General features: G+C 40.2%; 1 protein-coding gene across 1 annotated transcript in view; it reads left to right on the top strand.

Annotated features, from left to right (window-relative positions):
* Window positions 1-10,713, top strand: part of LOC123757574 (FMRFamide receptor) — a 687,359-nt gene that overhangs the window by 172,444 nt on the left and 504,202 nt on the right. Inside the window, 1 exon segment of the mRNA XM_069327162.1 lies at window positions 2,972-3,043. The gene's annotated coding sequence lies outside the window, so the exon portion shown is untranslated.

The following is a 10,713-nucleotide window of genomic DNA, read 5'->3' as shown; positions in this document are numbered from 1 at the left end:
TCTTTCCTACCTCAAGTTACGTCCAATTATACAAGTATAAGATGCTACATTCAAGATACGTCACCGGTAGCACAAAATGTTTTGACCAAGAGGCAAAACGTACCGAAGAAACCCCCTACTCCACACTCACCCCCTACGTCGGCTTGTCGTCCACCAGCAAACTACTCATTCCAGCCTGCCTGCTCCTAATTGGTGACTCGCCGACCGCGCACCTGCACACTGCACCTCCGCGCCATCTACCTGAGTCGACGTCGGATCCCTGACCACCTATCAACTTCAGAATATTCTTTGTGCTCTTAGAGTTGACATCTCTCTCTGGCATACTAGCTCATTGGCTCCTATACGAAGGGAGGTTTCAGCCATAGCCGATATTCTCAGCACCATTTTAACATTTCACTTTTGTACTATTGTGACTCACATTGTCTTTTTTTTAATTGAACTTTTAATTCCCACGAGATTTGTCTTTATTTTCATTTATGTTTAAAGTAAATATATTAAAGTTTCATTGTTCATACTTTGTGTTTTACGTGTTCCTCCCTCTCACTTACCACAGACAACAGGCAAGCAGTCTATCTTTTTGTTTTAAGTGTGACCAGGCTTTGACACCTGCCATTGGAGGACTGCCGAACATCAACACTCCAACACTTTCCCGTCACAATATATATATATATATATATATATATATATATATATATATATATATATATATATATATATATATATATATATATATATATATAATAATAGTCGTGGATCGCTGCTTGGAAGAAAGCAGCGATCCACGACTATTATTATTATTACCCGGTAATTTGCTCCATAAATCAACTGTTTCCTGCCCTGTATTTACCCAGGTCTTTCCTGAATCTAAACTTCGCCAGCTAATATCCACTGTTGCACGTTCTCGTTTGCGTTAAAATATGTAAAACCTAACTTATCTCTCCCCCTTTTGTAATATCCTTCCCATCCACTTATATACTTCAATCATGTCACCTCCCCTAATCTTCTTTTTTTTGTTTTGGAGTATGTAAATTGACCCTGTTATATATATATTTTCATAAGGGAGGTTTCTAATTCCTGGGATTAATTTTGTCATTGCTTTCGAGGAAGGGGGGAAAGAGAAGGTAGATAAATGAAGGGAAGAGAGGAAGAACAATTGTTAGGCTTGCTTCTCGTGCTCACTTGCAAGATTTGATGTTTGGTTTTGAGGCTTGAGGAGCCCTCCAGGGTGGCCCCTGACCATAGTAGGGGCCCCAGGAGCCCTCCAGGGTGGCCCCTGACCATAGTAGGGGCCCCAGGAGCCCTCCAGGATGGACCCTGACCATAGTAGGGGCCCCAGGAGCCCCTCCAGGGTGGCTCCTGAACATGGTAAGGGGCCCCAGGAGCCCTCCAAGATGGCCCCTGACCATAGTAGGGGCCCCAAGAACCCTCCAGGGTGGCCCCCTGACCATCTAATGTGGCCTAGACACGTCCTGATCATGATAGCGTGGCCAGGCGCCACTCAGATCCATGGCGTCACTACTGTAGATGTCTGATGGATCGCATATCCGATGGTTCACATATCCGATGGATCGCATATCCCATGATTCACATAGTTACAAATAGTACTATTTAAACAAGAGGAAAGGGTTGCTAAATTATCATATTTTTTGGGTTGATTAACATATAGACAAGAGTTTTATGCGAATGTAAAAAATGGAGAAAATGTTCATGTATTTCATGTGCGATATTTGGAGTAGGTCCGTAATACGATTTAAGCCTTCAGTTTCGAAATAAAATGATAAGAGAGCGCGTTTTCTGAAAGCTGCAAAAGATTTGAATTTCCAGTTTTTAATGAGTTTGGAGGTTTTTCTAAAAATCACGCGGCTCCAAAATGTTTTTTTTTGGGGGGGGGCTGCTTTATATTTTGCTTTGAAAATCCTTTTCCTTGTTTATGTCCATTTTTAAATTTTGCCCCGAGGGGCGAGTTTATTGGGCAGCGCCACTCATCTTGTAAGTGAACATACCGCCATAGCAGAATGTACAATACTCCCCAATAGGAAGAAAACCCGCTGGGTTGTTCATCCTGTATATATTTTTTTTTGTTTCCCCCGAGAGTCACAACATAACCAGCGCCTCGGTGACACAAGCACAGTGGGAAAAATTAGCTCATAAATTATGGAAGTGTTAATTAGTAAGTGTTGGGGCCGCTAGGCTACTCGCTGGAAAAACATCGCTAAATACGATTTTGTCATCAGGGACAAAGGTCACTCTGGATGTTTAGGAAGGGGAAGGTGGGGGAGGTATGTGGGGGGGTGGGAGATTTTTAGGGAGGAGGGGAAAGGGGGGGGGAGGGGATGTTTAGGGAGTGGGGAGAGGGGGGGATAAGGTTCCCCCCTCTCTTCAAAGGAGGTTGATTGCTACTCTGTAGTTTATCATATAGTTTACCTGTAATTGGTTGCATATCATCCTATAGTTTATCTGTAATTGCTAACATATTATCTTAGAGTTTACCTGTAATTGGTAACATACTATCTTAGAGTTTACCTGTAATTGGTAACATACTATCTAAGAGTTTACCTGTAATTGGTAACATACTATCTTAGAGTTTACCTGTAATTGGTAACATACTATCTTAGAGTTTACCTGTAATTGGTAACATACTATCTAAGAGTTTACCTGTAATTGGTTTGATCACTTAAAGTTTCTGTGAAGCATCAGCCGTAAACAAAAGTGAGGCTGATGCCGTATATTATGATGTCATGTGATGTCAAAGTCACTCTATAACTACCATGTTGTGTGTGTTTCTGTATAATTGTGTTTCTGTATAATTGTGTTTCTGTATAATTAGTATGTTCCTTGTGTTTCTGTATAATTAGTATGGTCCTTGTGTTTCTGTATAATTAGTATGTTCCTTGTGTTTCTGTATAATTAGTATGTTCCTTGTGTTTCTGTATAATTAGACTCTGATACATTTTTTTCTTTTTTTTTGCAGGAGACGTTAATTCTTGGTCTTGAGAAGTCATCATCCGGATGTGGTAACGCCTTTGAAGGCCAAGCATTTCAGGTTGGTAAACGTGTTTTGTTATACCAGTCCCTTTTTTCTTGAGTTGGCAGAGGTGGAGGTCCCCAAGACACTCCCCAGACCTAACCAATAAATGCCTTGAAAAGGCGGATATTTGGCTTACGGGCTATTCATGCCCGTGCCACCTCTTGGGTGGCTTAATCTTCATCTTCTGGATATTTGTGAATGCCGAACCTTTTCATAGATCGTTGTATTTGGTCCGTTGATTACTTAACGTTGTATTAGCCCAGCGGTCGTGTTGATAACACATGGGTGCTTGGATTGATTGATTGATTGATGAAGATTAAGCCACCCAAAAGGTGGCACGGGCATGAATAGCCCGTAAGTGGTGGCCCTTTGGAGTCATTACCAGTATCAAGAGCTGATACTGGAGATCTGTGGAGGTGCGACTGCACCCCACGGAGAGGTCGTGACCTCTGATGTGCTTGGTAGTTGTGTTTCCTCGTATGTGTTCGTGTCTTCAGGCATGTAAGATCAAGCTTCTTAGATCTTCACATCCTCCTTAAATCTTTAACCCCTTTCTGTTACAAGAAACGTCTCACTACAAGCCTCTGATCTTTTCCTGTTTTACCTCTTTTTCTTTGTATGGGTTTCCATACAGGCGCTGCATATTCCTTCGCTAGTCTCACGTAGTGTATGAAACCGTGAAGACTTCTTTGTCCAGATTCCTGATTACTTGATTTTCATACACTGCTAATGTTATTTTGTTGAATTGAGCTTCTGGCGCTGTCATTATGTCTACCCCCACATCTTCTGGTGTGATTTGGGAGGTGTATTATTCACAGCATCTTTACTGACAAAATTAGTATACTATTTTGCCTAATCTGAGTAATTCAACCAGGTCTTATTGCAGTGAGGATGCTGCTTATATTCACTCCCACACACAGGATCATACTTGAGATAATAGCTATAAAGTGTAGATTTAAACAGACATATATTTCATGAGGCTACAATATTTGATATTTGTAGATGCAACTAATTAGTGCTTACTCTCGTACAAGACAGGCATGAATTCATAAGAGACGGAGCTGAAAGTAGTAATATAGACAAGGATAAATTGTTAGGATGTCTTCCAATATACCAGATTCGATGACATAATTACATAGTTGAATTGTGGACTAGACCAGGAGTTCTGTCATCTTGTACACACATCTCCTGTAACACTCCCGGAGCCAGATTCACTAAAGCAGTTACGCAAGCACTTACGAACGTGTACATCTTTTCTCAATCTTTAGCGGCTTTGTTTCCAATCATTAAACAGTTAATGAGCTCCGAAAACACCAGGAGGCTGTTTATAACAATAACGACAGTTGATTGGGAAGTTTTCATGCTTGTAAACTGTTTAATAAATGTAACCAAAGGCGTCAAAGATTGAGGAAAGTTGTACACGTTCGTAAGTGCTTTCGTGAATCTGGCCCCCGGAGCTTTGGTCAGTGTGCTTACCTCCTAATGGTCTCCCTTCAAGTGTACTCTGTCATGGCGAGTATGTTGTTGTTGTTGTAGATTCAGCTACTCGGATCAACACACACAGAGATCACACTAACGTGATGCATCAAATGAACAAATCCACAAGGGCCGAATCCTCGTCATCGAATCCTCGTTACGGCCCTTGTGGATTTGTTTACTCGGATCAAGTTCCAAGTAGCACAGGCTATGGTGAGCCCGTAGTGGACGGACTTACCTGGCACAGGAGCGGAGCTGTGTGTGACGTGTGTCAATAGCGAGTATTATGTGGCAGTTATTGTATGGAGAGTATTATGTGGCGAGTTTTATATGGCCAATGTTATAATGGCGGGATTACAGGGGTATTGGGTTAGATTACTGGATTCAGGTTACGGATTTACTGATTACTGGGTTGGGATTACTGAGTACTTGGGTGGGATTACTGAGTACTTGGGTGGGATTACTGGGTATTAGAGCGGCGGGATTACTGGGTACAGGAATACTGTATACCGTTGCGATTCGAACAAAGGTCGTGAGCAAAGCACTGTTCCATAAATGTTTAAGCGTCATCAGTTGGATGGATTAACGGGCATTTGGCCTTTGTTGATGAGGACGGGCGTTGGCTGCAGCTCCTAGAGAGGTGCGATTCGGACACGGGAAGTGAGTGAAATTCATCCGAACATTCAAGAAATGTTCGGACGTAATCAGTTGTGAGTCGCTCAGCTCGTCCTCATCAATAAAGGCCACACATAACAATTGCATAGAAATTGTGGAAGTAATCATTCACAACCCTGTATACCACATATGTCAGACCAATCCTGAAATACGCAGCTTCAGCTTGGAGTCCATACCTAGTTAAATAAGACGAAATTAGAAAAGTTTCAAAGGTATGCCACCAATTTAGTCCTAGACTTCGAAAGCCAACGGAAATTAAATCTCACGTCCATGGAAGACAGAAGAGTTAGGAGAGACATGATCACCACCTACAAAATTCCAAGAGGAATTGACAGGGTGGACAAAGACAAACAATTTAGCATGGGCGGAACACTAACAAGTGGTCACAGGTGAAAAACAAGTACTCAAATGAACCACAGAGACATTCAAAATATTTTTTTTGTGTGTGTCAGGGTAGTTAACAAATGGAATGCATTAGGGAGTGATTTAGTGGAGGCTGATTCCATACACAGTTTCAAATGTATATATATGATAAAGCCCAATAACCTCCAGAATCTGTACATCAGTTGATTGACAATTGAGAGGCGGAACCAAAGAACCGAAGCTCAACCCCTGCAAGCTGAACTAGGTGACTACACCACCCACAGCAATAAACACCCCCCCCCCCCCACAATCCACCCATAGCAACAGGACAATAAATTCCAATTAGCTGTTAAACTGCTGTATTTCAAATTTGTTTTTCCACTCACCACCACCAGCGTAGAAGGTGACACACACATGGTCGTAACTCAGCAAGCTAGAGGAACATGAATGTTATTCAGTGAACGAGAGTAAGAGGTGAATACTTCCTGGTAGTAGCCTGGCAGTAGCCTAGCTGCTGCTAGGAGCTAGGCTACCCAGACGGGAGCCGCCGCACACCATGCTAAAGTCAAAGACTATATTATGCCTGACTAATATAGGATTCTCTTGGTGAGTTCTGATATATTAAGATATATATTTTGTAGATACAATCATCTGTCCTCAATACCCCCGGAATATACGCCTTTATCGGTCCTATTTAATTGATGCGAGTCAGTGCTATAGGGTCGAATACCTTCCCCCCGCCCCCCCTATGAAACATATATGGCCTATACGGCATCTGCGAAACGATATATGTCTTTATTTTGTGGTTGGTGCCTTAATTAATAGCTCCCATTCACGTGACGCCATTGAGAAGCTGTCTTTTACTGTGGGACGAGCTGGTTGCTAAGCCAATCAGATCGGGGCAGTAACCTTTGGCAGAGTATTCATTGGTCGAGCTTGACGGGAGTCTGGAGAGCACTCGACGACCCTTGCTGTTGCTCCACCCTCATGTTTGGTTACAAATGTCCCTGCCCAGAGTATATACATAGCAAGGATATATATATACACACCGAGAGGTATACATATATATATATATATATATATATATATATATACCGTGAGACATATTCACCAAGAGGTATATTCCGCTTATTTGTGGATATTCAGAAAACCTTATGGAGGCAGCGAGCCATTATATAGCTGCCAGGGGCCAGATTCACGAAGCAGTTACGCAAGCACTTACGAACGTGTACATCTTTTCTCAATCTTTGACGGCTTTGGTTACATTTATTAAACAGTTAACAAGCATGAAAACTTGCCAATCAACTGTTGTTATTGTTATAAACAGCCTCCTGATGCTTCGGAACTCATTAACTGTTTAATAATTGTAAACAAAGCCGCCAAAGATTGAGAAAAGATGTACAGGTTCGTAAATACTTTCGTGAATCTGGCCCCAGATGATTAGCTTCCTAACTCATCTTCCTCCCCCCCCCCTCATATTGACTCACTCTCGCCTCATACTAGTCAAACTCACCTTCCCCCCATTCCTCCCTCACGATATTCAGGAGTATCTGTTAAGTAATGAGTGATTTAAGTATTAAGAATAAAGTCCATTATTCACGTGAAATAATCGTGTTGGTTATCTATATTAAGCGAAATATATATTCAGCTAGTGAAGATATTAATATTTTGATAATTAATAAGATTTAGTAGTAAGTCGCGATTTAAAAATAATCCCGTAAGTGATTTTTCAGATATGAAGCAGTTGGGAACTTTATTATAAAAATAGGGATTTTTTTTTTTACTAATAAGTCTTGGTTTTAATGCTTCTATAGTGATCAATATAGTGAAGAGAATGGAATGTAGTGAAAAACAGAGTTGTGAAGGTAGAAATATTGACCATTTCGTTAAAATGAAGCAAAGCTGAGCCTAATTATGAATGATTTATTCACTTATTTTTTTTTGTTTAAATTCGGTATTTTTGTATTTAAAATTATTTCCTTTAGTCAAATATTCGTTTAGTTTTAGGATTTATTTCATTACTGTGTATCCATATTTCTCTATTCCCGCAGTTTCCCCTATTTCTACTCAACAAATGGATCTATTTCCCTATTTATACTCAACAAATGCATCTATTTCCGTATTTCTACTCAACAAATGCATCTATTTCCCTATTTCTACTCAACAAATGCATCTATTTCCCTATTTCTACTTAACAAATGCATCTATTTCCCTATTTCTACTCAACAAATGCATCTATTTCCCTATTTCTACTCAACAAATGCATCTATTTCCGTATTTCTACTCAACAAATGCATCTATTTCCGTATTTCTACTCAACAAATGCATCTATTTCCCTATTTCTACTCAACAAATGCATCTATTTCCCTATTTCTACTCAACAAATGCATCTATTTCCGTATTTCTACTCAACAAATGCATCTATTTCCCTATTTCTACTCAACAAATGCATCTATTTCCCTATTTCTACTCAACAAATGGATCCAATTGTTTCGTTCTTGCTCTTCTGGTTATTCACCTCTACTCGTACATTGATCCCAATTAGTTTAACATATTTATTAGACTTATGTGACGAACGGTCCCCCGCCAAAAAAAAATAATTCAAGATTATTATTATTTTGATACATATTTATCAAATCAAAAGTACTTGCAAACATATAACTACAAACCTATAGTCACCTATATATAATCAAACCTATATAAAAAAAAAACTATAATCACAATATTATATCTTCATAAGAAATTCCCTGTTCAAACAGACGGCTGAAATAATCACAGAGAAAATGTACTATACAAGTTTAATATTCTATATTAATGTACTAAACGGAGTAATTGAATTAGGTTATATTAGATTGATGGTGATGCTTATATTCACTGCCACATAGGATGTAGAGTATGAGATTATCTCTTAAATTGTAGATTGAACCGCACACATATATTTCATGAGGCTACAATCTACTGCTTCAGATATTATACATGTTTCAATTTACGAAATCTCTCCATGTAACTTTCTGTTCCCTATTATACGCAAGGCAAGGTGTTGATTCACGAGAGATGCAGAGTGAGCAAAAATCCCGTTCTTCATTCTTTAAAATGGGCAAGCATATTGGAATGAATGGTTGATACCTGGTTGATGGGGTTCTGGGAGTTCTTCTACTCCCCAAGCCCGGCCCGAGGCCAGGCTTGGCTTGTGAGAGTTTGGTCCACTAGGCTGTTGCTTGGAGCGGCCCGCAGGCCCACATACCCACCACAGCCCGGCTGATCCGGAACTTCTCTTAGAAAACAGTCCACTTTTCTCTTGAAGATGTCCACGGTTGGTGAGGATGTCCCCCAGTATACCAGGCTCAATGATGTGGCTTGGGTGTAGTGGGTGGGTGTGGTCACAGTGCATGACAGAGGGGAACATAAAAGTATTAGGAAACTAATACTTGATAATTGCACTACTTAATATAACGAAAATACAAATTGTGGCGACATGATCAATACACCTGGTGATGATGGAGTAATTCTTGTGAGTACTACAAGGACAATCATACCCACACAATGCTCTCTTCTTCCCCCCCCCTCCCCCCCCTCTCCCTTGTGCTAAATACAGCCTAAAGTTCCCCATTAGGTAAGATACATATTTCCATTCCTAGGGGGAATACATCCTCAAGGTTCTCAATTAGTGTCGGCACTAAATCTGTATATTTATATGCCCATTAAAATGTTATTACTGTATACCGTGATTGCTTAATAATAACTACGCATAAATCGGACATAAATCATTCCAGACGCAAATATTAGTGACCTCCCTCAGCTGTTTATGCAAGTTCGCCTTCAAATTGTATTCATCTTTCATTTTTTTATGTTAGTGTGGTCAATATGTTTCACCGGTTACTGTAGTTCGTTTGTGTATTTAAAAGAGAGGCGTTGGAAGTAGAATTCCTAGACTACAAGCCAGAGTGCAGGGGGGCGGGGAGGGGGGGACAGAGTATAAAACTCTGGTTAGGCTTCAGTGAAGGCCTCAGGAACCCCTAGAGGATTCAGTAGACTCCCAGATTGCATTCATTGGACCGGGTCGTGGTGTAGGGGTCTTAGGCGTGTGCTTGGGAGTTACCCAGAGCATGGGTTCGAATCCTCTTCACTGCTCCTACTCATTTTCTCATGTCTCACCGGTAATTGTAAGCTATGTATATTTTTGACATGATGACATGGTATCATACAACCCTATGCATGATATCATTGTGCCATACAGACCCTATGCATGATGACATTGTGCCATACAACCCTATGCATGATATCATTGTGCCATACAACCCTATGCATGATGACATTGTGCCATATAGCCCCTATGCATGATGACAGGCCAATTTAAACGGACCTGATCATTTAACCTTTATCAATGATCTGATATTATTCTGCCACTTTATGTTTTGGGTCAGACAGACTTTAGTCCGTGTTCCGGAATTGGCAGTTAATTAAGGGTTGATGGGAAACAGGTTGGTAACACTCGCGCAGGGTCAAAGCACTTGCAGCTATAATGATAAAGGAATCTTATCCTCAATGGCTATCTCCATTGATCAAACTATTATGTATTAGCGATAAGACCTACCATTAATGTATAGTGACTTACTGTAAATATATAGCTCTTGAAATAGCACTTTCTCTGTAACTAGCTGACATTGTAACTATAAGGTGTGAAGGATAGATGAAATTGTTTATGTAATAATATAAGATGAGGTCTGATAAAGATCTTTTATGCCCTCTGTAATGTTTTTTGCGCTACCGCTCACAAAATGGGTATGGGGTGCACAATGAACTAGCCGCCTCCAGCGGCAACAATAAAAAAATTAATCAAAACTTTACACCTTAGCTATGTACAGTATTTCTTTTTTTCCACCGACTTACTAGCAAGATATCTCACGTTGTATATCAAGTAAGATATCTCACATTGCATCTCAAGCAAAGATATCCCTTGCCAGTTGATTTTAAAGGCTGTAATATCTTTCTTTAAATCTCCCAAGCAAGTTATAAATTGGCAAATAACTCTCAAGTTATCTATTGCGCATTATACGGAAGCCAGCACTGAACTTCATCATGTAAATGTAGCCTAACAAAGGGCAAGATACAACGGAAGAACAATGTTAGACTTGTTGTTAGTGATACTGGAAGTATTATCCTAGGTTTTG

The sequence above is a fragment of the Procambarus clarkii genome, chromosome 19 (assembly GCF_040958095.1).
Source record: "Procambarus clarkii isolate CNS0578487 chromosome 19, FALCON_Pclarkii_2.0, whole genome shotgun sequence".
Lineage (NCBI taxonomy): Eukaryota > Metazoa > Arthropoda > Malacostraca > Decapoda > Cambaridae > Procambarus > Procambarus clarkii.
This window is presented reverse-complemented; position numbering and strand designations above follow the sequence as displayed.